Source organism: Coffea arabica, chromosome 5e (genome assembly GCF_036785885.1).
Source record: "Coffea arabica cultivar ET-39 chromosome 5e, Coffea Arabica ET-39 HiFi, whole genome shotgun sequence".
NCBI lineage: Eukaryota > Viridiplantae > Streptophyta > Magnoliopsida > Gentianales > Rubiaceae > Coffea > Coffea arabica.
In genome coordinates, this window is record NC_092318.1 from 36,300,631 (window position 1) to 36,328,567 (window position 27,937).

A 27,937-nucleotide genomic window follows, 5' to 3' on the forward strand; every position below is an offset into this window, starting at 1 on the left:
AATCTGTAAATCAAGGTAAAATTTAGTCTCTCCAAAATCTTTGATCTCAAATTCTTTCTTTAAATACTCATCAACCTTTTGAAGCTCTTCAGAAGTTTCAATTAAGATCATCAACGAATTTTTATATTCAATTGGCTTTATAGCCTTTGGATATTTTGGACTACATGTCCAAAGACTTTTTATTATACTAGTGAATTCGATGCTAATGGAACCGCATCTTTCTGTTTTCGGCCAATCATTTCTATGCCAACATTCATCAACCGATTTAGATTCATGATCGTCGTCAATTTTTATAATATCAAGTGCTATATTTCATTAGGCTGCAATCAAATTTTCTATTATTTCATTCTCTTCAGGAGTAAACTCTTCAAGAGTTGGCTCTTCAGGAGCGATCTTTTTCGGAGATTGAATTTTGTCATGACGTTTATTTAATCTCCGGAGATATTTGAAATCACTTTATACCTTATTTAGATAGGCCGACCTTAAATCATTTGTAGCACTTGTACATGTCCTCCAGGGACATCAATATTCAACAGAGTATTTCCTATAGGAGTATTTGATTTAATAACTCTTCTGGAGTCGATAAATATATATGATTTGCAACTTTTCTGCAAATGAATAATCTTTTGAACTTTTAGTTTACATTATTTTGTATGAGGATCGAACAAATCCATTTTTTCAAGTGATTTCCTTTCGATTGATTTTTTTCTCCCCCTAATGTCGGGAATTATAAATAGATCACCCATCAACAGTTCATGATATTTAATTATAAAGGGTAATTCATACCCGATATAGATTTTTAAATTTTAAATTCCTATTGGAACCACATATAATATAAAAGAGATATGTATAAATACTTGTCGGCTTTTAAATATTCTCACTTTTGTCAAATCATAAATTCATTGGGATCAGTAAACTTCTAGTTTTCTACAAGTTATGATTATAAATCAAATGAGAATGAAAACTACTATATCGATAAGCATTTCTCTCTTGAATGGTTATTGTGATACAATCAACATTTGTCTCACTTGATTTCTAAACATGATATTTATTATTATCTCATTTAGTGCCTTGATATGATATCCATTTCGGCAGCTATATTTAAAATTCTATAAATTTCTTCGAGATTTGGAAGAGAGTAGTGCTTTATTTATTATAATCTTTTCTCCTACAGGGAGAAATATTACAATGGTTCTTCAGAAACTTTCAATCACTTGAGCACTACCGCTGATTTTGTTTGTCTCTCTTATTTTCAAATTGGAATAAAGTGTGTATAGTAGAACTTATATCATTGTCACCATAATTCTTATGAGACAAATATCATCACCATATCCCAAATATTTGAAATTTATTTCTTCTTCAGGAAGAAAATTCAATTACTATCATAAATCAAATCGATCATCATACACCTTCAGGGTGTTTAAAGAAGTTGGCCATGTCAAGATGTTTGTCAATAATGTTTGATTTTGATTAGTCAAATGTACTTTGGGACATTTGTTTTAAGGATCCTTATTTTATTATCCTTATCATTATTATCCCACTTCAGGTGGTAATTTTTACTCTTATCATGGTAAGATACGTATTTATCAAAACTATGGCCATGGACACAACCATAACAAGCAAATTGAACTTTAGTTGCATTCATTTCTGGGAATAGGCTAGAGCTAGCATGCAATAAGCACAGAATATTTCTTAAAATTTTCTCTCAATATTGCTACTATAGGAGCATATTCGAGAAATCAATTGTGAAAAATATCATTTTTAATGTATCTCATGAGTAAAATTTTCTCTACACAATTTCAACTGAAAAGTAATTTTGAACATTGTAGAATTATGTTCTTGCAGCCATAGGTAAATTTATCATACCAGACTTTGGAAAAAATGATCATCTTTAGGCGGCCAAATCTTTTTCTTTAAAGAACGACCATTTTCAAGCAGTCGAATCTTTTTTCATTTAAGTATTTCAAAAGACAAGTGGATTCTCAAGCATAATTGCTTTTCTATGATAACATCTCCAAAACTCATTGCATCAGGATGTAAGTATCCATAACAAATAATTCTTACAATAATAAAGATAAAAAAGTAGAATTGAAAGAAGAAATATTACCTCCAAAATGTTGAAAAGTATATGTTTGTTGTGAGAACCCGAAAATTTTCTTATTTTTATAGAATATTATTGGAATATTTAAATGATTATTCACTCATTTTCTTCGAATTATTTATTTCGACCATTTTAAATCCATTTATATGGAATGACGCCTCTTTATAATTTTAAAGCGTTTTGTTGAAAAATTCGCTTTTCGAAAATTTGATTAGTCCGGAACGACGGGTGCATGTTTTTCTAGGCTATACTTGAATAGGGAGTGTATTAATATTGAAGAATTAAGAACGATCAATAATAGATTAAGAAAGGTTAATGGAGGAATTAATACTCAATTCACGTGAGGACTCGTAAAATTATTAGCTCAATTAATTATCTATTTGGATTTTTGCCCCGAATATTATTTTCTATCCTTATTAGACCTAAGTACATGGTTTTATAGCTTCGTTATATTTTTAAAGTATCTCGTTTCAAAAATTATTTTCTTAGAAACTTGTTTAGTGAAAAAGTGAAAACGTGTCTAAACACTTTAGCCAATTGGGAGTACACTAAGCTCGAAAATTTGGGGATATGTACAATGGTCCTAAAATAGGTAAATTTAGGTTTAAGTACTCAAGTGATAGTTAGTGGTACGATCGTTATAAGAATTTCTCGAAGGTTTCATTTTATTGCGCCTAAATTAGAAATACGTGTTTTCACGTGCGCGCTTAATTGAGGGATTTTGGACCATTATTTTGGGACAATTAAGAATGAATAATATTTATATGAATGTAAGTGCCCTAGAGGTTTAGTGCACTAGTGCAACAAACGTAAGAGAAATCGAACACAAAACGCGCGCGTAGGGCACTAGTTGTAATTGATTTGACGTATTTAATATATTAGACGTCAAGCGTCTTATGTACGCAAAGGAACCAGCAATCTCATTTCATTTCTGCAAAGCTTCATGGATGGCTAGACAGCAACAAAGAACAACCGAAACCTTCAACATTTCCTCTTTCAAAGCTCATGCAAATCACCACCAAATCTTCTCAAAATTTAGCACCACTTAGCCTAAGCCTTGGAGTTCACATCTAGCTAAAAAGGGGAGGATTTGCACGGCTCACTTAGGAGCAAGGAAGAACCGAATCTCTGTCTTAAACATCAACCAAGAGTAAGTCTTAATCTAGCCATCTAACTTTGATTTTTGGAAGTCTAGTATATCTTTTAGCTCTTGATCTCTTATGGGTTGTTGTGGATGTTGGAAAATTGTTAAACGTGGGCTCTATGAACTCCCACTTTGGGTTGATGGCTGTGATGATGTTTGATGATGGTTTTGTTGCTGAATTAGAGCTTAAGGAAGTAGATTAAAGGTGCTTTGTTACCAGAAACGTTATTGAACTCTTGAAACAAAAAGTTCCAATTTTACCCCTGCTCTGTTCGGTCACTTTAATGCAGAAATTTGAGGATTTAATGGCTTGATTATGTTGTTTACATGTTGTAGAAGTTGTGTACAAAATTTCGTTGAAAAATATTGAGTTTTGGTTGATCAAAAGAATTTATTTTCCAAAGCTAGTAATCTGGGAAATGGTTGCCGTCGTAACCAGACCAGTGTTCGTGTTTCGTCCATATCTCCGTACTCCGACGTCGAAATCAAGTGTCGTTAGCGGCATTTGAAACTACACGTTCCCATGTTTCCAACGGTGTATAATGTACATTCTGGTTTCATGTGTGTGAGCCACACCATTCATCTGAAGTCGGCTGTCCTGTTTCTCCGTTCTGCCGAAATGATTTGATGATGCTGCAAGTTTAGACTTAATTTCGAACCAGTTGCATGCTGAAACTTGGAACGATTTCTTCTGTGAAATTTTATCCCTATGAATCTATTTTCTAACACTATCAACCATTCCCAATTCCGAGTTAAATTGAGGGAGTTATGATCAAAATACGGCGACTGCCTCATTTTTGAAACCTTAGATTTGGACAGATTGCCTTAAGGATTTTTCCAAACTTTGGTTGATTTATTAACCACCTTTCCGAGGGTATTTTTCCATGAAATTTGATAGAGAGATACCCTTCATATGGGAGTATTATACTACAAAATTTGGTGTCAATCCAAGTCCGTTTCGGCACTTAATAAAAGGTCCAAAGTCGGAACCAAATCTGGAAATTTTGTAACAGTCTTGAATTTTTCCTAACTTTGAGCTACCGTATCTCGGTACTCGAAACTCCGATTCTTGAGCCGCTTGTTCTGTTCAAAACTTTACTTGCATTTCTAATCGAGTTATAAGTTTCAAGGGCCGGTTTGCAACGAGTGATTTTTGCCGAATTTCCAAAGTTAGCGAAAAACTAACCCCGGCTCAATCCTGGTAATCTAGAACAGCAACTTTAGGCTCATTTTTGAATACCTTTCACTTAGATTCATGGAATGGTGTCTTCTAAGGACTTTTAGTACTTTGGAAGACTGTTCCAACGGTACCAAATTCATCAAGTTTCGATTAGTAGAAAGAAAGTTATGATTTTTCAAAGATTTGACCAAAAATCAAAAATTCTGCAAATCTGCGAAGGAACAATTTTACCAGAATCCGGCCTTGAATCCGGCCATTTTCTGGCCGGATTGTCGGCCAAATTGGTGGCGAAGTTTGAAAAAAAAAAAGGAGGTTAGCCACTGCCTCCAATCCGGCCGGATATCCGGCCAGGTTCCGGCCGGATTGTGGAGTGGCCAGCCCTCTTTCGATTTTGATCGTTCAATTTGCAATCGTTTTGCTCGTACTCGTTTCCAACCAATGATTTTAAGGATAATAATCCGATTTTTACTCGAGTCCTGCACCCTTTTGAGAATCCAACTTCAAAGACAAGTCAAACGAAGTTTTCAAATATTTCCGAACCTTACCCGTGTCCAATCTTTCTCACCACTTGGGGACCTATAGTAATTATCTACTATTCGATGTTCAGGCACGCACGAGGACCTCCAAGAGGACCCTACCGTGGAAGTTTGAACTCTCCCTCCAACCTACTTGCTTGCATAACTGGTGAGTGTCAAGTGTATGCCTACTTGAACTCTAAAGTCTTGATTCATGCTTGACTTACCTGATTACATGCTTAGTCTATTTGATTTTGAAAAAAATGGAGTCGAGTGTGTACTTAATCGCACTCGTTCTCATTTGGCACGAATGACTCATGTCTAACATGATTTGCCTGGTTTACATGACTTGAAATGCCTGCTTAAACATGTCAAATGCTTGAATACATGAAATGGTATGCTATGATTGCATACGTCGATGGAGCGAATCTCCTCGACATTTACATGATACATGGGCGACGCCCAAACTCATAGGCCGACCTTGGAACTCGAGCCGGCATGGGCTTGGTCGGGAACCTCGGTGAACCATGAGATTCACATGATAAGCTTGATCTATTGAGAGATCTCGCTTGGCATACTCGTAAAGTATCGCCTTATAAATGTCGTGCGGGCCCGAAGTGGTGTATGGTGGACGGATGAGAAGTAAGTGGTGAACTACGGATATGAAAAAATCAACCCGGTTGACGGAAAGTCATCACGGGGAGATATACAAATGACATCGGCAAATGTGGAATTTAGCTCCTGAGAGCTTCTATATCCTTGAATTGTTTCTGGTTACGCTTTGTTGGCGTTATTAATTACTTGCAAGCTATTACCTGAATTGTATTTGGGCTTGTTATCTGAACTATGTGTCTGCATGTGTGTTCTTGGCCTCACGAGCGTTTTGCTCACCCTGTAGATTTGTTTTCCTTAACAGGTTTGAACTCGGAGGTAAAATGGAGAAGCCCTCTTGATGTACTTTTGTTTAGGGCTTGTTATTACTTTTGGTTATGCCTTTGGTTTTAGAATTGTACTTTTGGTATGAAAATGTGACCCTGAGAACTGTTACAGTTGGTATCAGAGCCATATGCCGACAGTTGGGACCTTAAGTCCTTCGTCTGGAAAAGCCCCGAGCCTCTCGTTCGTGAAGAGTCACGAAGCGAAACTCTTCGTAGGGGATGCCCGCGTGCGGGTGGCAAGCTGATAGGTACCCCGTGATGTGACCCTTTGGACAAAATGTAATCTGTATTCTGACGTGTGGTTTGGAGAATGGATGACTATTATTAAGTTTGAATACTTCCGCATTTATTGTATCTAAATTATTGGCTTGTATTGTGTGGTCCGGCTATAAGTTGAATGGAATTGCTTGAGTCCTGGCGAGAGCTAGGCAGGCGTTACGCGGATACCCTTTGGTTCGCCTTAGGGAGAAGTGGGGGCGTCACATTTGTGCTTAGTGGCTGCTTAGTACTAGGCACTTGTACTTTGTGATCATTCAAAAAGTAGCCATAATAAATTGAAATAAATTTGTTAGAAAGAAATTTACCTCAATAGTTCGTCAAGAGTTCCCCGGGGAAATTCCTAACAGTTGATTTGACACTAATAGAATCTAGATAAAGTATTGTGCTAATAACATGCTACGAAACTTATGCTAATGTGATATAAGATTTGAGTTGTTTATGTGGTAGGTATTATATTAAGAAAAACAGGAAAACTAAAGAGCTCAGGAGAAGAGAAAAGTAAGAAAAGAACTATTTTTTCACTCACTTAAATGAAACCTCAATTTTCTATTACTTTTCTATCATAGATACAAGAGGGGGTTAACTCCTATTTATAGGGAAGAAGTACAGCGGCTAGTTTTTTCAAAATGGTGAAACTATCTTTTTGAAAGACATGGTAGCTTTATCGATTGTCATGCCAGTTTTATTGAAAGTCGTGCCAGCTCTATCACCTCAAAGGTTGTAACAGTTTTATTACCTCAAAGAAAGTGAAAAGACTTGTCACCGTTTAGGGGATGAGATAAAAATGATAGACATCCACAATATTTAATTATTTCATAATACTTTATAAATTATAACCTCACCAAATTAACATCTCTGAACTCCCTCCCTCTCCCAAATTGCTTTTCATTAGCTCATTTTACTGCCTTTTTTGGCTTTGATGGTTCTGATGCGCATGCTACAGTCAGTGCATAATTGTTTATTTTGGTGTGGTATTGTTGACAATCCTTCAGTCATGTTGATAGTATACCATAGCCCTCAAAAGTCTAAATTATGTTATATTTTGGCGGTGTGCTTTGATGAAGAAAAGGAAACTGTTTGATTTGTTTTGCAGCCTTCCAGTGGCCTCCAGATCAGAGTGTGGGGAGACTAGAGTGGCTGCCAATGGATTGGGGCTTCATAGCGAAAGTCCGAACTGGCGAAAAATATTGTTGGTCACATTGATATGGAAATTTCTTATAGTGAAAGGTTTTGTTCAAGTGTTTGCTTCAGTTGTTCCCTCTCGTTTTCTCCTTTTTAGCTTCTTTCCAAATTCAAATTTTACGATTCTCTTCTACTGCTTCAGACTTTATTGCCTCAAGCCTTATCAAGATAGCTTCATTCCGGGTGGAAAGGATATCGAAAACGTCGTTGTTGCGTAGGAAATTTTTTATAAGATTAACAAATTCAAGGAAAGGGTACCTGTAGTATCAATGTTAGCTCAATCAACCAAGTTTTGACCTGGTAAAATTGTTATAAAAGAGTTCGATGAGTATTTGTCTGAAAACAGTTAGGTTTGCCTTTGCAAGTTGTGAAGGCCTTGCAGCTGTAGTTGCAGGCGACATTAGCTACCTCTAAACACCAATGCCTAATGTGGGAGTTAGGCGCGAAAGTAAAGAAAAGAAAGTTTGAATTGGAAAAGAAAAGAAGGGAAGAGAAATTATTAGAATTGTAATTTGGGTTGTTTGGCAGTCTTAGGAGAGAAAAGAAAAGGTAAGTAGCACATTGCATTTAAAAATTTGTCCTTCTATTTAAATAACTAGATGTTTGTTTAATGAGTTATACCTCAGTTCAGTACTTAAAGTTAATATATTCAGTCTTAATATATTCAAACTGCTTGATAACGAAAAATTGAATATCTGAATTAATTAAGTGGCACTAATACATATTTAATTTACAAATCAATGATAGATCCCTGACAGATCCCTTCATTGTTTAACGAACTGAGGTAGAGGGATCGAGGAAAATACAAATGGGAAAATTTCAATTTTCATCCTTGAACTTTGAGTTAGAGATACATTTCGTCCCCAAACTTTTAGAAGCACCACATTTACTACATGAATTAATTATTTTGGACCACATTTAGTCCAAAAAGGGTAAAATATTCAATTTGGATTGAGAAGGTTGACATGGCTGTTGATTTTGACTGAGAAATTGTTTTTACTTAACGGTCACGTGCCAAACACGTGACTTTTTCCATCGAAATTAAGCAATTTACTATTTTTGGACTAAATGTGGCAAAAAATAATTAATTTATGTACTAAATGTAGTGCGTCTAAAAGTTTGGAGATGAAATGTGTCCCTAACTCAAAGTTTAGGAACGAAAAGTGAATTTTTCCCAAATATAAATCATAAAAACAAAGTGGAGTTCACTTCAAGATGGCTAACACAACTTGAAAAAATTTATGTTAAATCATAGCAAATTGAAAGTTTTTTTTTTTTTTTTTATTGGAGCTGTTCTTGCACCAGATCTTGGAAACTTGTTTTTGGATCTAAGCAGCTGCGGAGTTAGCACATCGATTGTAAATTTCAAGAATTGTGATAGGCAAATTTCATAACGTAATTTTCTGACGTTATTGTAACAGTCCGGGGAAGATCTTTTAGTCTAAAATCTTTTAGATGTGCATTTCATGTCAAGACATTTTTCAGGTTTAGGAGCCTTTTCTTTTTAAATGTTATATTCTTTTCATTCAAATAGATGCAGAAAGTACACATTTTGGGCTAACTTGTGCTTTGAGAAATCTCTTAAACCTTTCAAAGTTGCCTACAGAGGTTATATCATGATTCGTGGTCTCAGGTCATGGTCGCGATTGTTCCATATCCGTCACAGTATATTGGTTGAATATCAGGTGATACGCACATTATATAGCACATAAAAATTTTCAAAAAAAATCTAAAAAAATTACTAAAAATAGAAAATATCAAAAAAGGTACAATCTAAAAAAATATCCAAGTTGACTCCGAATTAACTTGAATATTTTGACCGATTTCATGCATCATGGATTTGAATCGGTCAATATTGGTCGTGTCAGAGCGAGCTGCCGTGGATATGAAATTATCCATGATTCGGAAATTGGTATCTTGCCAGTTTCTTCCGTTCCAGTTATGACTCGGCCAAGTCATATCGGACTTGGCCGAGATGGCGAACCATGGGTTATATCGAGTCTCGTCAATCTTATAAAATTGTAAGCGAGCTAGTTGAGTTTGTAACTTTGACGAGGGTTATTGTAATGAGTGAAATTGTAACTTCAATGTGTAGTACCTTGGAAAAGTGTTGGAGTAGAGTAGAGTAGAGTTTCGAGTCCTATGACACTGTAATATTTAGAATCTCATAGTGAGAAGTGGTTAGAGTTTTGCCACTCTACTGTAAGAAAACAGAAAACTCAATTGATACGACCGAGTTTCCGAAATTTAAGGGGACGAGGACCTTTGTGCATTCAAAGTAAGCTTTTATGTGCAACTCTAGTCAACGTGGCTGGTTTTGTTTACATTGAAAAAGTTAATTATTAGGATTAATTTTTTATACATTGAAATGTGGAAATTTTTTTATACTAATAGTTATGAATGTATATCACGTGTGTATGATTTGAATTTTAAATTAAATTCATATTATTTGGCATGATTTAAACTTGCTAGTATAAAAAATTTTCTACACTAACAGTGCATAAAAAAAACTTACTCTAATTATTATTGGTGTTCTACATATGTTTCATTCTGTTTAGAACTGTTAAATCTAGTTGAAATCTAACGTGCCCTAATCTAGAACTAATTCTGTCTAGTTAGATTTCTACGTATTACATTAGGTCAACCGGAAATAATCCTTCATTCTGTCTAGAACTGACCCTAAGAGTTCCGGTTGACCTAATGTGATACATAGAAATCTAAGGCTAAGTTTCAGATGTATCTAATGATTGACTGACTCAGAAGGATTATTTCTTTGTTCAGATCACTTCTTACACTTTTAATTGGACTTTAGTTATTCAGTAAACTAATTAAACCACTGGATTTATGGCAATGCCGAATAGAGAAACGTTGCAGAAATACAAACTGGCTTAGATTAAACTTTCGTCCATTTGCTAGAATTAGATTACACCACTGGATTGGAATTGCTTAGCACAGCATATTAAATTTACATTATTAAGACTATAAAACCAATGTCTTAACAACCATTTTAGATTCTCCTTGAAAAATTTCAAGTCAATGGTGACTTGCTGCATTCTTAAATCGTAACAGAAGCCCAGAAGAGTAACTTCTTTCTCTCAAGTCAGGAACTTGAAGAAAATATTTGCAGAAGAAAGAAACAGTTCTGAGAACATCACTTTTTGCATGCTCTGTAATAGCAAGTATTCCTGATTTCCCTTAGTTCAAGTGTCAATATCATCACGAGCATGTAATGCTGCTTTTGTTCTGTCCTCTTCTCCATGGTACTTGCGTTTCATAGCCCAATAAAGGATGAATCAATCTGCTTTCAAGATATTGAGTCTAGACGAAACTGAAACAGATGAATCGAGTTTCTCCACCATTTTTATCACAACTTCGGCTTAAAAAACCATCAATAGCAACTGCTGGGAAAAGCGAAGAATATGCAAGAGGGAGATAGTTACATGGTAGAAGATATGACAGTAGTTGAGATCTAACATCCCACCGAGATGAACTTCGAATTAATATGCCCAAGAATCCTACAGTTGGTGCAATGCACATAATCAGCAAAAAATGAAGTTATTTCAAGGACATGGTTCTACAATATGTCAGAGCTGACATAATAAATCCTGCAAATCCTCAAGGTTTTCTAGATTGAGGAGGAGGATGGGATTAATTCAAAAGGTTCTAGCCTGCAAGATGGACAGTTGGAGTTGGCTAAACAGTATATTACTAAATTATTGCAGGTACTTAAATCAAAATCAGCAACTTCAGCAAAAGAATATGGAGCGTGCAACCTTTTCCTCTAGCTGGGGAGCTTAGGAACTCAAATGCTACCAAGTGAATTGATGTCACTCTTGTGCTCGGAAGAAGTTTCAGAAGAATCCTCAAACTTTATAAACTGCCCCATTTGCTGGGCTGCAAGATGTACATAATAAACGGGAGCCGCTGCAAAGAAATGCACGAGATTATGAAATCAACCTTCTCCATCAAACGACATTCAAATCATGGACCATTACAAAATGATCTAGCAAAGTGAAAATACCAATGGAAATAGCAGTGGTACTCCTCTGGCAGCTACAATAGCCAAACATAATTATGTTAATCAAATGAAGAAGCTAAGCTAGAGGCAGCAAAATCGATGGAAAGAAAAGAACACACTCTATCTTAGACACATGAGAGACAAAGGATGAGGTGTTGTAAGTGATCAGGAGAGAAACCAATCACATTAAGCCAGACATGATAGTGGGCAGGCCAAGAAGTTCCCAGTTAATTGAAGAAAGCGAAATTTCTTTACTTTCAAGCGAAGCATTACCAAGCTATCTTCAGCATAGACACATTTTTGGCACACAATTCCTTAACCTTGAAGGGAAAAATTCCGCCTTGTATTTCAGTTGACCACGAGGGATGTTTTTATACGATATCTTAAGTCTTATTTAAATGTCAAGTTTCAGGTTCTGCATCTACCTTCAGTATTCTCCGGATCGAGGAAATTACTAGCAAGGTGATCATTTCACGACTTAGAATACCATTTAACTACATAAACCCAATCCAGATACTAATAACTTAAAATCATCCCTGCTTGGGCACGCATGAAAAAGTCATAATTTCTCGGACGGACTACTTTTGTGTCCACAACAGTACCTGCACACATTGAGAGAGAGAGAGAGAGACAGACAGACAGAGCCTTAGACATCTGAAATGAGGTAGGAAAGCAAATCGCAAGACATGAAAACCAGGTGGGAAGGCAGAAATGTCGATAGACCTTAAGAATTACAATGATAGTTATAATTAATCTGTGCAGACCTGGTGGAAAATTTTCTGGGGCACCATCTTGAAATAATTTGGTCTGTTGATTCTTTTGAGCCACAATCACAGTGAATTTGGGAAAGTCCACCTCACCAAGATGCTCGTAAGCGTACTCGTTGCAAGCCTGAAAAATTTGGAAACCTCGAAGAAAATAATAAGGAAAAGGGGTGCAGACTCCAGATGGACTAAACACCTGCTTGTGGACACTACAGCACGACAGATGGCTTTCTGAGTTACAAAATATTCGCACAACCATTGACATAATAAAGTCTTCACTTGATTAGACAGGGTACAATCATTTGGAGGAAATGGAAAAGATCCTATGAAAACATGACAGATCTATAAACCCCCAAAGACCTCACTAGACCAAGCAGAAAATGTTTCCTCAAAGGAAAACATCAAATCACGATGTGCATAATGGCTGAAATTCCTTTATCATTTGATCATGCTCAAAATTCAGGACCTGACTAAGTTGTGATTCACTCACTCCATCCCTGAGAGGGAAAGATACGGTCAATAAACCACGACAATGGTTGATTTATCACATAGAACAAATGTTCTTATTTACGATAAAGATAAATAAGCAAGCAGAAGTTGTCCCTGCATGAGAAAATCGTTAAACCCCAAACAAGAAACAATCATAGAATAAGAGTAAGGCAACTAAGCTTTCAACAATCCAGTGTAAATTCAAATGGATATTTAGCATGAAAAGACTGCATAAATGGATTTATTTTTAATAGCCATATGCATCCTGATAAGCTTTCCTATCACTAAAAGTAAGAACCAAATGTCATTTCTGGAATTCCCAATTGAAAATGTCATGGCAGCACTATGTTATTAATGCAACCGAACATGTCTAGTTCACAAACCAGGGCAGGGTGGACTAGTTGTGCAAAGCAAAAGCAATGTCCTTGCATTCCATTCATCTATACTCGAGTGATACTTACTAAAGAAGCAAACTAATGCCATAGGCAGAAATAATCCAAAAACCATTGCCCCTACCCCCTCACCAACCAAAAAAAAAAAAAGAAAAAGAAGATGATGTACGACTTCTTATTTGTCAGTTATTAGAATCAGTCTTCACAAACCATCTAAATAAATGTAAAGCTGGCAAATTGTTCACCAACAATCTACTAAGTGAAGATGTGTAAGTTCTACAGCAATATAAGCTTTAGCCTCAACAAGAGTATACCTGAAAACAATAATCTGAGCTGGTTTTTGCACATTATTGCAGCATAAAAGTCCAAAAGCAGTTCGCTGAAATATGATTAAGATATGTAGTAATTCAGTTTGCCTGTAAGTTCCACAGAATTCTTAATGATGTTACTAGACTAAAGGACAATTCCAAATTAAACACGCCTCATGATGCCATCATCTTCTCCATTTGCTAATGATTCAATCATTTCCAACTTTCATGATTGCTTACGAACAGCAGCTCTGTACTTTGACATCAAATGGACAAGATCTAGATCCAACGAACTGGTCAATAAAGATAAGAAAAATGGGAAAACTTCAGCATCACAGACAAAATTGGTATGTGCAGGCAATAATTCTGTGTAGCATAATTACAGCAGCTATAGATGGAACAAGTGATTGGTTAGGTGGCCCATGAGAGACATCCATCCCCAAGATCATTGTTGGAGTATCCTTGACAAGTGGGATACGCGAGGGTCACTCTATTGATACCAACGAATTGATCCCTCCAAGCTATGGAACACGATTGCAAAAACATCAAGATATTAAAGAAATGTTAGAACAAAATAATAATACCTTGAGTTGTTTTTGGTGAGCCAATTACCTTAGCATTGATTTTAAGAAGTACATTTGTCAGGTATTGGTCATTGATCTTGGAGGGAGACAGGCATTGAGTAACAATACCATGATCACAGAGATTCATTTTCTTCCAAGGGCCTTGATGTCATAAATAGAACTCAATCAGTATAAGTTTTGTCACACTACCCAGAAAATTTAAACGTATATATCAGAAATTTTCCACTCTGCCAGTACACATAGCAGAAATTGAGGAGCTTTAGGAAGCTTGGACTTAAGCTGCATCATCTGAACTCATTCTGCAACGCTAAGTTATAGATTTTTGGCTTCCTCTATCAGTGAATATGGTTGTTTTATATGCTGAAGAATAAACGAAGGGAATTTAGGACATATTTTTTAAAGAAATTGAAGTAATTAGAAGCTAGAATGTTGATTAACATACAATGTCCTTCTTTCTTACACAATTAATAAGCTCCCTTGAAAGATAACTGGTGTCATAACGGGCAGAGAAGTTGACAACTGCCCAAAGTTCTATCTTCATTGGATGTACTAGTTTCTTTACAAGAAGAAAATGCATCACTAACTGCATCAGAAATAAACTTCTCAGATTTCTAAATTAAGTACAATGTCATACAAGTACACAAAAAATTGATGAATTAGCATCACTTTATCTACGTTCTTTCTTTCCCTCCTTTCGCACCCCAATGGTGACAATAATCTTGTTTAGAGAGGAAAGTAGGTAACTAGATAAAAACACAAAAATGACTCTTCTGCTAAGGCAGCATATATAACTATCCTGCTCCTTGCAAGAGCCACATGCTCTGAGTTCACCATTTTAACACGTAAGAAATTGGCAATACCTTGTTGTTGAAGTTCCACCGGCCATTACGAGCGAAGCAATCTTCATTGCTACTAACCTTCAACTGTAATAAGCAAGGATAAAGGAAAGAAGACTGCTTATCAAAATATAAGCATATCATAACTTGCACAATTGTACTATATTTAGATGTGCGAAACATCACCTTTGGTGCATCTAGGACACGGCCATCAACTTGACTAAGCTGTTCTTCAATGCAGATACCGCAAGCAGAGAGGATAGGTTCATCATCATATGGATAATTTTTCATAGGCTGCCAATTTACAAAGAAAAATGTTAACAGGCAATAGTAATGAAGCAGAAGACAAGCAATGGGTTACAGCAATGTACATTGGTTACAATCCGAATCCTCTAAGGCTTCAGCCGAAAGCTTGTATGGAATCCCCAACAATCAGTAACACCCGCTCCAATATCAGTGAAAAAACCTCAAACCATCATGGAAGAACGACTGCCTCACCAAAAGGCAACCCCTGGCACCCATTGCCCATAATCAAAAGAGTTTAGAGGAAAGAGCAATTTCTCAACGTTAACCAAAATGGAAAATTTTCAGCTGTACCTATTAGCAGCTTGTTGTCTCAGTACAATATCAAAGAACTCTTAATGCACCTTGAACTCTTTCTGGTTCAGCTCCTTGAAGGGCAAGAAAAATTGACTCCAAGAGTATTTTGGCAGCGTAACTGATATCTACTGTAAATGATTTACATTGCAGAGAACGCTTTGATCTTTTACCGGACTCACTGGGACTTCCTGTCTGGGAAGGACTCACCCTTCAGAGTGAAAAAAGGTGTTTCCATTAGAGTAATAACTCCATGAATCTTGTGTAATGTGGAAAGTCAAGTGAAAATCAAGGTCAACTGAAGTGCTACTTACCGTTTGACCATGAACTCCTGCAGAACTACGAGGAGCTGACTTAATTTTAGGCAGAGGACGTGCTGTATATAGAGCTTTTTCTCCATCATATGCAAATTTTTTCCAGCTAACTCGGAGAAATAGGTCTGGAAAAGTTTATCCATAACATTTCTCCCAATTCCCTTGCTGTTAACAGTTTTCCCTTGCCCCGAACTGGTAGAAACATACATATATTGTTTCGCAATGAACTTGATGAAGAAAATGGGCTTTAGAAATGAAAGCCAATCACAGAAAAGAGAAACTTACCGTGTATTGATAAAAAATTTCATCTGGGTGGTTGGCAGAGCCTCTAAAGTAGTTAGTGAGCAGAGAGACAGGTCGCCCAGATCTCCCAAACCCCGGCCTACTGATTAAGGTACGTTCAGGCCTATCTGCTTTCTCAGGCTTTACGCCCGGTGGTACAACAGGTGGTGGAGGGGACAAAGGTTGAGAACAGACCTCATTGTCACTCTTTTTTTTTTTTTTCTTTTCCATTCTTCAAACCAAATTAAGACCTGCACTATATGAAAAGGAGACATGTTCATTGTTGTCATGGTCACAAGGAAGAATCAGCATTAGATATATATGTTCTCATCTTAAAAAGTCTCCACTGGAAAAACCTCAGTACTACATAAAGCAAAATGATGGCTTCTCAAAACAATAGACATTTCAGACTAAAGTAGCTAAACACAGGAAACATGATAAACTGCATCAAAATTTACCAAGCAAAGAGATGAATATTCAAGTGCATACTTGTTTTGAGTTGTGGAATAAAAACAATAACAAAAACACTACTGAACTGAACAATCTTTAATCACAACAGCATGAGAAGCACCTCAACAAATAAATAAATAAATAAATATATATATATATATATATATATATATATATATATATATCCTTATACAAGATAAGAAGACATTTTGGGGCTACTGTTCACTGGTTTTCATCTGCTCTCCCCGGGGTATTTTTGTTGTTTCAGCCTGTGGCTTGTTCTTTTTGTTGGAGCTGGTACAACTGGCTGCTGCTTTTGTGTTGGGGAATATGTCATTTCTGCCCTTCTTACAAGCCTCAGCCGGATGTTAGTGGACTGTTGGTTGTTCTATAGCATTAATGAGATTTGATGCTCATTTTCTATCAGTCAGGTGATTTGCGTTGTTTAATTACATTTTTCTCCTTATAGATGCTTATTGAATGAACTAAACATTTTGAATCCTTTTGTAACAGAGTCATTTCACAGTAGCCTTCTACTTTTGCTATTAGAAATTGCAAGATTAATAAGTCTTCTCTTGTTCGTTTGCCCTGCTGCGTGCATTCATTACTCTTTTGCTTTTATTTTCTGCATCCATAGCTCTCTGCTCGATCTTGCTGCCTTTGTTATTTCTTTGCAGAAGTCCGTACCTAGGTTCCACCTTCTTTCTACTAAATCTTTGTTTTCTGCTGTTATTAATGCTATGAACTCTAAACTATATTTATTATTGTCACACTTAGTGTTAGTTTTGAATATTCAGTGTACAATGCCTTCAAGTGATGCGCTAGCACATTTAACGGATAAGAAGATTCTTTACAACCAAAAATTAAGAGGAAAATATGCTTCCTTATCAGTAGAAGAAAAAGAAGCTCGTCGAGCTATACAGTGGGAAACCTATCAATAGAGGAAAGCAGCTGCATCAACGTCTTCTGTGAACGAACAGCAAAGTAACGATATGTGATTCAGTTTTGCCGGAAATGAAAGCTATAGTATAAATGTTTAGTGTTTCACCTTTATATTAATTTCTTGAGAATTCTGCTTAACTAGCTTAATGGTTGATCAAAACTCTTTATGTGTAATTCAGAGCAAATTTCTGCAGGAAATATATACAAATGGAGAAGAGCATAAATGTTTAGTATTTTGCCTTTATATTAAGCTTCTGAGTTTTCTGCTTCGCTGGCTTAATGCTAGATTAAAAGAAATCTTTATGTGTAAATTCAAGACAAAATTTGTAAGAGATGCATACGAATGGAGAAGAGGTTCCAGTTGCTGTGGAAAGTCCGCACCAATATTTAACTCAAAATTGTAATTTGCATCATGCTAAACACAATGTAAATTATCAAAACCTTTTAATTCAATTGAGACTTTACCTGAACGAAGTATCTAACTCAAAATTGTAATTTGCATTGTGCTAAACACGATGTAAATTATCAAAACTTTTTACTTCATATCGAGACTTTACCTGAACGTAGTTTTTATCTGAACGTTGGACTGCTATAGGTGTAGAACTTCCAGTTTCATGTGACCTGCGGCAGAACAATGACTACAATAACCAACAGCCTATTGCTATTAAATCGCTTCTACAACAAAGTGGAGAGAAAGGGGCCAATATACAACAATCTATTCTTATCAAACCAGCTGTACAACAAGATACCAAAGGTAACTCTTTGTGTAAAAGCAATGCTTAATCAGAACGCAAGCTGAAGAAACATGTTTTTGTATTCACGACATTTGAACAAGGGATGCCTACACAAGTTGATTACTCTATAAATTTTCTACACCAAATTGTTTCTTTTTTTTGTTTGCCCTTCTATGTTTATGATTGCATTTTTCGATCTTATGTGCATATAGGTTCTTGCTCAGAAAAGACATCCATCTATAAATGTGGAAGAATCAGCGGACTAAACATTTCAGGTGTATCTCGTTATAATCATATCTATCAGTGTACGTTTCATGTAACAATTTCTATGCTTTCATCTGCTAGGTGATCCTCCTATCTGTGACAGTTGCTATAGATTCTTGCTATAGATTCTCATAGGTTGAAATCCTTTATCCTATTTTTGCAAATATTTGCTGAGTCTCGTATAGTTATTGAACTTGATTTAGCCTCTTACAGTTTCTTATTTGCATAATCAGGTATTTCTATGACAGAATCCCCTCAGCCAATGGAAGCCAATGTTTCTCATAACATAAAAGTAGCAGCATATACTTATGTTATAAAATTTCAGAAACATGGTTTGCCTCATGCTCACTTTCTAATTATCCTCAAGCCTGCTTTCAAATTATATACAATAGAGGATTATGATCGTATAGTTTCTATAGAAATACTTGACGAAGCAGAAAATGAGCATCTATTTAGAATGGTCAAGAAACAAATGATGCATGGCCCGTGGCGACAAAAAACCTGATAATGTATGTTTGCAAGGTGTATCAAAGAAGTCTTGTAAGAACAATTATCCAAAGGCATGGGCAGAAAAAACTACACATTCTGAAAACTTGTATCCAACATATAGAAGAAGAAATGATGGCAAAAAAATTTTGATCCAAGGGCACTACTTAGACAACAGATGGATAGTGCCATACAATGCTTATCTATTGGCTCAATTCAATTGCCATATTAATGCAAAAATTTGCTCCACAATTAAGGTGGTCAAGTATGTGTATAAGTATATATACAAAGGTCATGCAAGGATACATTTTCAAGTGAATTCGGATGATGGCACTAATGTTATTGATGAAATCAAGGAATATCAGTCAACACGGTGGGTATGTCCAGTTGAAGCGATGTGGAGAATATATAGATTTCACCTTTATGAAATGCAGCCTGCTATAATACAGCTTCAACTCCACCTAGAAAAGTTTCAATCTATGCTCTTTTGATCAAATGATAGTCTTGACAATGTGTTCAATAACAATTTTGGAAAAAGAACTATGCTCACCCAATTTTGTCGTATGAATGCTGTAGATGATCCAGCAAAAAGTCTCAAATATACCTACAAAGAATTCCCTGAGCATTTTGTGTGGTATTCAAGCTCCAGATCTTGGAAACTAGAAACCAAAAAGATTCTATAAGCAAAGTTGTTGCAGCAAATCCTCTTGAAGGTGAATTGTATTTCCTAAGACTCCTTTTACTACATGTTAGAGCTCCAACTTCTTATGATGATTTAAAAACTGTAAATGGAGTTCATGTTAGTACATTTTGGGAAATAGATACACTTAGAGGATATCTAGAATCAAATAACTCACAGGAACAGTGTCTAGAAGAAGCTGCCATTTATCATATGCCATGTAGCCTAAGAAGGTTGTTTGCAACATTGTTAGTATACTTTACTCCCTCAAATCCAAGAAACCTGTGGCTAAAATTCGAAAAATCATTATCTGAAGATTACAGTAGAGTCTCAAACTTAACCAAGAATGATATTCAATTTAAAGTTTTACATCAAATGAGCAATTTTTTAGAGTCTATGGGTCGTAACATCAATAGCTATGGCTTGGTGCCAAGAGTATTAAAATTCCATAGTTTTACATCAAATGAGCAATTTTTTAGAGTCTATGGGTCGCAACATCAATAGCTATGGCCTGGTGCCAAGAATACTAAAATTCGATGACTGAAACACAGATGCAAGAGATACAATTAGTGAAACAAGGATTAAAGTTTCAAAGGATGACTCGATGTCAATTAATAAACTCAATCCTGGTCAAAAAACTGCTTTTGATACTATAATGTAGGCCTTATATATTAAACAAAAGGGATGTTTCTTTATAGATGGACCAGGTGGCACAGGAAAAACATTTATTTATCAAGCATTATTAGTCGAAGTATGGTCAAAAGATTTTATAGCATTAGCAACAGCTTTTTGTGGAGTCGTAGCATCAATATTACCAAGAGTTAGAACAGCACACTCTCGATTCAAGATTCCAATTGATATGAATTCAGCTAACATGTGCAAAATCAGTAAACAAAGTGCACTTGCTAAACTAATTCAAACGGCTAAACTTATTATTTGGAATAAAGCTCTAATGGCCCACAAAGCTGGTATAGAACGTATGGATGTACTACTAAAAGATTTGATGGATTCTTCAGAATTATTTGGCTCAAAAGTTATGGTTTTTGGTGGTGACTTTAGACAAGTTCTCCTTGTTGTTATTAAAGGTTCAAAGAAAGATTTTGTACAGGCTAACTCAGTAACTTCATACATTTGGCCACAACTTCATAAACTATACCTCACAGATAACATGAGAGCAATATCAGATCTAGAATTTACAGATTACCTCCTCTGAATAGGAAATGGACTAGAACCAATGGTACAAGGGTTGAAAGTAAGGATCCTTCCCCCATTACTAATACCATACAAAAATCAAACAGAATCAATTTTTGAACTTGTCAAAACAGTTTACCCAGATTTAAATGCTTTTTCCAGGAATGATTTTTCATTGGTAAATCGAGCAATCCTTACTACAAAAAATGAATTTGTCAATGAGTTAAACAACTTGCTAATTGACATTTTTCCAAGTGAGCCTCAAGATTATATTAGTCATGATAAAACACTTGACATTTCAAAACAAGGGCTATTCGAAGACTTTCCCAATAGCTTAACACCCAATGGTTCCCCCCCTACAATCTAATTCTGAAACCAAATTCCCCAATAATTTTTCTCAGAAACATTGATCCCCCAGAAGGCCTGTGCAATGGAACGAGGCTAATATGTAGATCTTTGAGAAACAATATTATTGATGCAGTTATAAGTGCTGGAGAATTCAAAAGCAAACAAGTCTTTTTACATAGAATATCTTTCCAGATAGAAAATGATCCTGCCTACCCAATGTCATTTGAAAGACTTCAATTTCCTGTGTGTCTATGCTTTGTCATGACAATTAATAAAGCTCAAGGCCAAACTTTAAATTTTGTTGGTATATACTTATGTGAACCGGTTTTTTCACATGGCCACTTGGCCAGTTATATGTTGCTTTATCAAGAGCAAAAAATATCAATTTTGTAAAGATTCTCATATAGCCTTCTCCCTTTGATCCAATGGTTGACTACTAATAACATAGTATACAAGGATATTTTACAGCTTGCAAGTCAGCACCTTTCGTAATTATCAATTACAGCATTATGTCATTCATATGCATTACACTTATTCCCTGTACATTTTCTGCATATCTATATTTACAAGATAGATCTACAGTATTCTAGCTTGATCATCTGCTTTAATGCTAAATAATCTAACGTGAAATTTTTTAAACTACCATAGCTAATATTATCCTACAGTTTGTGATGCATTGCTCTAGATTTGATTATTTCCATCAATTTTATCTCTCAAAAGACTTCATTCTACTGTTTACTTTGTTATATACTATATAACACTTTCATTTCATTCATACTTGCTTTTATGCTTCGTTGACCTATAAACATCCAACAATCGACGTTGTTAATAGCTCAGCTACACCTTCTTAAACTTATATTTATCACCATATATTTATCTAGTAGGATCATATTGATTCTGCATAATTACTCATTATCTTTCATTAACCTCTTATATTAGTCATGCAAATACTACAGAACTTGTATACTTCTTACCACTGCAACTATTCATTTCACCTGTTAGGATGCCAGATTGTCATTGTCCATGTTTATTCAGTTTCATTATTTTTCCTGTCCATGTTTTCCAAATGAGCGTCAACTAAACTTCTACTTCTCTCATTTTTAGCTCTATCATGTTTATGTGTTCATAGCTTTCTTTTTTATTTATGATCTGCGAGTTTTAGCTAGTAATATTAAAGTACTTGTGGTCTCTGGGAATTTTACTTATAAAGGAAGCATATTTAGCTATACCATAGGATGAGTAGTTATAGTGATAGTGATAAGCTAGTTGCACAAAAAGCTATCCATAATCAGAAGTTGAGGGAGAAATATGCTATGCTATCACCTAAGGAGAAAGAATTGCGCCGTCTCAAACAGAGAGAGACCTATCGAAAGAGGAAAGCAAAAAAAAAAAAAAAAAAGTCGCTCACTCATGTCATGAAAAAGAAACCAATACCAGAGGTGTAATTCCGCTCAACCCTGACATGCAAATTGCTCCTAGTAAAGGTGCAAATGCCACTTGTTGTACTCACTTATTCAAATTTAGTATTAATCTTAGTTGTCATCTATATGAATGGTGATTATTCAATGTGATTGCTTTTCCCTTAGAAATAGTGGATAAGGAACCTAGCAAATGCTCTAAAGAATCCATTAATGCTCAGAATGTATCAGCTAGCAACAATGTTGATGACCAATTGCAAGGTTAGATGCCTTTATGTACGCATAAGTGTATTATTAAGTGGAATAAAAGTAGATTTTAATGTTATTGCATTGCTACTTCATTTTTGCTATTGTCACAGAATTTTCTCTCTGTTTAGATACACAGCAACTTGTTGATAACCAATCTTTTGAAGAAACTATGTGACAACAATTGCAGTTGACACACAACAGCAATTGCAATTACACACGACTGCACTGTAGTTTACAGCAAATGAAGGTAAATTGATTCAGTTATTTGCTCATTTTATCCTGCATTCTATACCTTTTATGGCCAGTTCACAGCTTTACTTAGTCATTGTACAATAATCTCATCATTGATTATATACTTATGAATTTGTAGTTACATAATAATTTGATATTATGTCTGTTGATATTATGTCTATTGTTATTACAGAAAAAAAAAATCTCATAAGTTCTTGATATTATGTTTGTGAGCATTTTTATCATAAAAGACTATTTTATAGTTTTTTTCCAAAGCATTGATATCTTTGCGAATGATTAGCATTGCCCTGATTTTCAAGAATAAGTTGGTATAGAAGCTAATATATTTTATTGTCTTTGTGCTATGAGTTTTTAGTATTTGATTTTGATGGATAAACTTTTTTTTATCAGTAATTAAAATGGTTGGAAATGACTTAGATAAGCCCTCTTCAATTATGGCAAAAGTGCACTAATTGGGAATGAACCAAAAAACAAAGTGTCGCGCCCCATTTTTAATAAGAAAAATAACGAGTTTAGAAAAATGGCTTTTGATTCAATTTTTGATTGAAAAACGAATTTTGATTTAAAAAGAAAATGAAAAAATGTGGGACTAAATGGGGCTTGAAAATGCGACGATTTGACCCAAAATAATAGTTTAAAAAAGGTTTTTAAAACAAAATCGGAGTCGCCACTTGGTATAGAGTTAAGGTGTACCAAGTCACCTAAAAATGAATTTTTCCAAGGAAAAAGTAGAAAATCCCTTTTAAACGACTCCTAGTTTACGTAAATCAAAGAAAAAGGTTCGGGAGTCACATTTGAAGAAAGGGAAGGCAAGGATAAAAATCCGAGGCACCCTTTCGACCTAGCCAAGGTTAGTTGCGTGATTTAGTCAAAGATTTTTTTATTTTAACCTAAAGATTTATCACATTTGGATATACTATATGAATGCAAACCCTAGACCTAGGAGGGTATCGGGGTGGTCAAAATTTCTCTTCAAACCTTGAATGGTGCCAATCACATTAATTGTGATGCCCAATAGTAACTCTTTGGAGAAGTCACGAATAATGCAAAAATATGAGACTCTAGGGAAAGAAAAGAAATAAAATAATTATACAAATATACACGCCTTAAAGGAGTGCATCATGTCGGGTGCAGGGGACTAATGTTCGTGACTCAATTTTCCTTTAATAGAGGGAATATGAGCGTGCTAAGGCTAGAAAGCTAAACTCGTCCATATCCCATATTCAAGGGGGTATTCCCTAATCTAATAAAGCAAATGCACTACCCTAATCCTAATTCTAAAATGAATTGCAATTCTAATGTTATGTTTTCATACAAAGGGGTAAGGAATATATATATAAGGGAAAATACGGAATAAGGGATATAAGTAGAAGGGAATATGGGATAAAGGTTGTACATATATAAGAAAGTGTCATGCAACATGGTAAAAATCCTAAAAAAGTGAAAACATGCATGAGATGAAGTGATTTTATCACACAACCATGATCTAACGCTCGAGGGGCTCCTAAGAGTCTAGCGTTGGACTAACCCATGTCTACAATTTCCCACTAGCATTGGACTAGTGAGAAAAGTCGGAACAAAGGACCACAACTAGCGTTGGATTAGTGTGGATTCGAGAAATTGACCACAACTAGCATTGGACTAGTGTGGTGACGTCACACATCGGTTACAATCAAATAAATCATGTAAGACCTAATAAGAGCATATAAACACATAAATCACATATAGCACATAACACATAAGTATGATATCTAGATGCAAGACCCTAAGAAAGCGGTAACACATAGCACATAGACATGCAAAACACACATAAGGCAAATAAAGCTAATAAAGCCATAACTATTATATTCGGGGGAAGCCTACTACAATCCAAGAGGGGAAACGGAATAAAATAAATAAAATAATAACCTAACTATTACAACTTTGGCATTCAAGTGCCTTTCAAATGATCGAAATTGAAAATAACTAAAACAAATAAAATAGATAAATAAATGAAAACATTCAAAAGGCATGCAATTGAGCACATAAATCACATAAACACATAGGGTCAAATAAAGTTAAAATAAGGGATAGAATGTACCTCCCTTGCAATGGTAATCAAATGAAGGAAAAATAGCTTCAAAACAATAAAAGGGTCAAGGCACCAATTAAATAGTAAAGTATAAACAAAATCGCCAAATCCCTCCCAATTTCAACTTAAATGAAATCAAATAATGCATAATTTCCAAGAAAAGCAAATTATTGATCATATTTCAAAAATAGAAAAACTACCAAGGACCCAATTACAAAAATTAACCCATCATTCAAGTTCAATTAAAATATTTTGAGAACTTCAAAGATCCAAGAGTAATAATAAGGTCAAGTAATGGTTCAAAACGCAATTACTCTAGCACCTAATCGCAAGAAATTAAAACATAATTGGACCTTAGTAGCATGAGGAGGAACATGTGAGGTTAGAATGGAAATTTCGAAAGATTTGCATGCATGCAATCAAAAGCTTTCTTATTCTTCTGCAAAACGAGAAGCTTTCTGCAACTCCAAGTAATTTTCGGCAAAACAAAATTTACAGAACACTTTTGAGCTAAATTTAACTAAGCCCGGCTAAACACCTATTAACAAATGAATTCTTGAAAGCATTTTGTGCAAGTTTTTGTGAAAAAATAACTATGAGGAAAACAAGCTTCTGGAACTACTTTCGCATGCTTCAGCAACCGAAAATGAACCCTGCTGCATTGTTCACTATCACAGCTCGTCGGATTACATTCTCAAACACAAGACAGCTATCAAACTCAATTTGAATACAATGCCTTGGAACAAAGGGAGAAGAAGATAACAACACAAAGGAATGCTATGATCGTTTGCTGAAACTTCGAACAGATTTGCAAGACAACAAACCCAAAACAAAATAAAGAAACTGATGGCTTCCTGTCCCTAAGTTCTCAAACACACGTATGCTTTATAGGGGAAAAACAGCAACTCAAACCTCGCTTAATACCAATCAAACCAAAATCCTTCAAACTAGCTATTTGAGCAAGACTCCACAGAGATGTAAGAAAACAGCTACTTAAACAACTTGAACGAACAGGAGGAAGAAAAAAAAATGGAGACAGCCCAACAAAGACAGCAAGCCTGCGTTACCACTGATTGCCGTTTTAAAACGGAGCAAGCCCATACATGGGATTACTATCAAACACCAAACAGAGCGAAAATGAAATCCAAGCCATTTCCGGAACTTCAACAACCCAAAAGATCAGAATTTTATTTGCTGCAACAAAGTAGAGAACTCCAACTTCGTTGCAGCGACTCTCGGGAGCCTCATAAGAGTCCCAAACATACTTAAACATGAATTGACCCAAAGCATTAAGACCCCAAAACTGTCATTCAAATCCACTGGTTGCTTTTCTGCAATTTTTTGGCTTCCATATGCGCAAGGAGACAATAAAACAAGTTCATCAAACCCTAACCAAGGTTCGGCGGTACAAAGGCGTATGAACATCTACCGACTTCAAACCTAAAGCTTCAAGAAAACAGCCTAAGACCCAAATCATATGAACAAACAAGATACTAAGAACGACACTTGCAACTCACGTACCGCACCCATTCAGTTTCACAGGGGAAAGAAAGCACGAAAGCTAACAGCTTTTTGGTTCCTAAGTTTGCAACAAGAAGATTCTAAACACAGCTTTGATAGCAAACAAGTTCATGGCATCCCCAGTCAAGCGACAAACATAAACAAGAACGACAAACAGGTCACAACTTCGGCAACCAAAGAAAGAAAAAGGATGATTTGCAGTCATCATCCTCAAGCATCGACAAAACTTAGGAAAGGAAGAAAATCATGCATAAAAGGGTTCAGATCTCTTATAAAAATCGTCTCAAAACAAGATTGAGAAGGATCCATGATTACCTGAGAGCACTTAGGCTGCTAAACGAACAGGAGAGGCTCCTAGAAATCGAACGGTTCTGGCAAACGAAATCCATGAACTGGGTTGCGGAAGATTCCAACGCTGATGCAGGGGATGCTAGCCGAAGATCTATCCTTTTTCTTTTCCTGGTTTTCTTCCTCTCTGTTTTCCCAGCCGCCACCCTTACTCTCTATCTCACACTCTCGGCTTCTTCCTCGCTCAACCTCCCTTTCTCCCTTTTCTTTTTCCGGCAGCTTTCCTGTTTTTCTGCCCAGCTCGTAGCTTCTTTTCTTTCCCAGCCGCCAAGCTTTTCTCTCGGTCGAAGAACTCTCGGCTGCCTACCTCTCTCGCTCTCTCCTTTTCGATCTCTCTCTTCAGCCGCTGTTCCCAAAACCTTCTCCCATTTTTTTCTAATGCCCTAGCCGTAAGCTCTACCTTTCATCCCCAAAACCCCAGCCGCTGTACCTTACCCCTTTCTTTTCAGCCGTTCCCAGAATTCCCCCTCCTTGGTTTCCTTCCTCTTCTCGTAACTCAACCCTCCTAGCTCTCTCAAACCCTAGCCGCCAAACCTATCTGCTATCCTCAGCCGTCCTCTTGGCTTTTCCTAGCTTTTTTTGTTCCCGTCCTCCCTTTTTTTGGCCGTCACATTCTTAGCTTTTTATATGGGAAGCTCCTTCCCGAAACCTAACATCTAAGGCTCAGAAAAAACTCAATTCTCTTGCCCTTTTTTTACATCCTTGGATCTTCATAATTTCTGGGGTCTTTTGATAACCTTGGATCAAACCAAGTGGTTTGTTGTTCGAATGATCGAACGGAGGAGAAAAAGAGTAAGAGAAAATGGAGCTGAAATTTTTTTTTGCATCCTCTGTATTTTTCGTTTCATGTTTTCTGCTTGAAATGCAATATGAAGTAAAGGCTCGAATCCTGTGTGGCTCATGCAAGCGTGAGCTGGCTTCCCTTTTTTCTTTTAACACATAATGAAATAATTCTAACAAGATAAATAAAACACTACAAAATTGAATTCAAAAGAAAATAAACATATTTTTGTGAACAATTTTCTCTCTCTTTTTTTTTTTTAATAAATCCTAATACTAGA

The 27,937-nt window shown here is 35.8% G+C and overlaps 1 long non-coding RNA gene and 1 pseudogene across 1 annotated transcript; both read right to left on the reverse strand.

Annotated features, from left to right (window-relative positions):
* Positions 1-10,860: 10,860 nt before the first annotated feature.
* Positions 10,861-14,739, reverse strand: LOC140006517 (uncharacterized). The gene is made up of 5 exons (XR_011814179.1): positions 13,923-14,739; positions 13,694-13,831; positions 12,122-13,603; positions 11,361-11,959; positions 10,861-11,263 (listed from the first exon to the last, which is right to left on the reverse strand). It is a non-coding gene; the product is annotated as an uncharacterized lncRNA (long non-coding RNA).
* Positions 14,740-15,122: 383 nt separating this feature from the next.
* On the reverse strand, positions 15,123-27,706 carry LOC113743501 (protein argonaute 16-like; annotated as a pseudogene).
* Between the last annotated feature and the right edge of the window lie 231 nt (positions 27,707-27,937).